At 44.7% G+C, this 2,500-nt stretch overlaps 1 protein-coding gene across 2 annotated transcripts in view; it reads left to right on the plus strand.

Moving 5' to 3' along the window:
- The window catches only part of sult4a1 (sulfotransferase family 4A, member 1), a 35,686-nt gene that overhangs the window by 17,657 nt on the left and 15,529 nt on the right, over window positions 1-2,500 (plus strand). The window lies entirely within an intron of this gene.

Consider the following 2,500-nt stretch of genomic DNA (forward strand, 5'->3'; position numbering starts at 1 on the left):
CAAGGCTATGAGGACATGTATAAGGTAGGACACAAGGCTATGAGGGCATGTATAAGATAGGACACAGATAAGGACACAAGGCTATGAGGGCATGTATAAGGTAGGACACAGATAAGGACACAAGGCTATGAGGACATGTATAAGATAGGACACAGATAAGGACACAAGGCTATGAGGACATGTATAAGGTAGGACACAGATAAGGACACAAGGCTATGAGGACATGTATAAGATAGGACACAAGGCTATGAGGACATGTATAAGGTAGGACACAGATAAGGACACAAGGCTATGAGGACATGTATAAGGTAGGACACAGATAAGGACACAAGGCTATGAGGACATGTATAACGTAGGACACAGATAAGGACACAAGGCTATGAGGACATGTATAAGATAGGACACAAGGCTATGAGGACATGTATAAGGTAGGACACAGATAAGGACACAAGGCTATGAGGACATGTATAACGTAGGACACAGATAAGGACACAAGGCTATGAGGACATGTATAAGGTAGGACACAAGGCTATGAGGGCATGGATAAGGTAGGACACAGATAAGGACACAAGGCTATGAGGGCATGTATAAGGTAGGACACAGATAAGGACACAAGGCTATGAGGACATGTATAAGGTAGGACACAAGGCTATGAGGACATGTATAAGGTTAGACACAGATAAGGACACAAGGCTATGAGGACATGTATAAGATAGGACACAGATAAGGACACAAGGCTATGAGGACATGTATAAGGTAGGACACAGATAAGGACACAAGGCTATGAGGACATGTATAAGGTAGGACACAAGGCTATGAGGACATGTATAAGGTAGGACACAAGGCTATGAGGGCATGTATAAGATAGGACACAGATAAGGACACAAGGCTATGAGGGCATGTATAAGGTAGGACACAGATAAGGACACAAGGCTATGAGGACGTGTATAAGATAGGACACAAGGCTATGAGGACATGTATAAGGTAGGACACAGATAAGGACACAAGGCTATGAGGACATGTATAAGATAGGACACAAGGCTATGAGGACATGTATAAGGTAGGACACAGATAAGGACACAAGGCTATGAGGACATGTATAACGTAGGACACAGATAAGGACACAAGGCTATGAGGACATGTATAAGGTAGGACACAAGGCTATGAGGGCATGGATAAGGTAGGACACAGATAAGGACACAAGGCTATGAGGGCATGTATAAGGTAGGACACAGATAAGGACACAAGGCTATGAGGACATGTATAAGGTAGGACACAAGGCTATGAGGACATGTATAAGGTTAGACACAGATAAGGACACAAGGCTATGAGGACATGTATAAGATAGGACACAGATAAGGACACAAGGCTATGAGGGCATGTATAAGGTAGGACACAGATAAGGACACAAGGCTATGAGGACATGTATAAGATAGGACACAGATAAGGACACAAGGCTATGAGGACATGTATAACGTAGGACACAGATAAGGACACAAGGCTATGAGGACATGTATAAGATAGGACACAAGGCTATGAGGACATGTATAAGGTAGGACACAGATAAGGACACAAGGCTATGAGGACATGTATAACGTAGGACACAGATAAGGACACAAGGCTATGAGGACATGTATAAGGTAGGACACAAGGCTATGAGGGCATGGATAAGGTAGGACACAGATAAGGACACAAGGCTATGAGGGCATGTATAAGGTAGGACACAGATAAGGACACAAGGCTATGAGGACATGTATAAGGTAGGACACAAGGCTATGAGGACATGTGTGTGTGTGTCTGTGCTGAGGTGTGTGTGTGTGTGTTTGTGCTGAGGTGTGTGTGTGTTTGTGCTGAGGTGTGTGTGTGTCTGTGTGTGTTTGTGCTGAGGTGTGTGTGTGTGTGTGTGTGTTTGTGCTGATGTGTGTGTGTGTATATATTTGTGCTGAGGTGTGTGAGTGTGTGTTTGTGCTGAGGTGTGTGTGTGTATATATTTGTGCTGAGGTGTGTGTGTGTGTGTGTTTGTGCTGAGGTGTGTGTGTGTGTGTCTGTGTGTGTTTGTGCTGAGGTGTGTGTGTGTGTGTGTGTTTGTGCTGAGGTGTGTGTGTGTCTGTGTGTGTTTGTGCTGAGGTGTGTGTGTGTGTGTGTGTTTGTGCTGAGGTGTGTGTGTGTGTGTGTATATATTTGTGCTGAGGTGTGTGTGTTTGTGCTGAGGTGTGTGTGTGTGTGTGTGTTTGTGCTGAGGTGTGTGTGTGTGTCTGTGTGTGTTTGTGCTGAGGTGTGTGTGTGTGTATATATTTGTGCTGAGGTGTGTGTGTGTGTGTGTATTTGTGCTGAGGTGTGTGTGTGTGTATATTTGTGCTGAGGTGTGTGTGTTTGTGCTGAGGTGTGTGTGTGTGTGTGTATGTGCTGAGGTGTGTGAGTGTGTGTTTGTGCTGAGGTGTGTGTGTGTGTTTGTGCTGAGGTGTGTGTGTGTGTATTTGTGCTGAGGTGTGTGTGTGTG

The sequence above is a fragment of the Alosa sapidissima genome, chromosome 1 (genome assembly GCF_018492685.1).
Source record: "Alosa sapidissima isolate fAloSap1 chromosome 1, fAloSap1.pri, whole genome shotgun sequence".
Lineage (NCBI taxonomy): Eukaryota > Metazoa > Chordata > Actinopteri > Clupeiformes > Clupeidae > Alosa > Alosa sapidissima.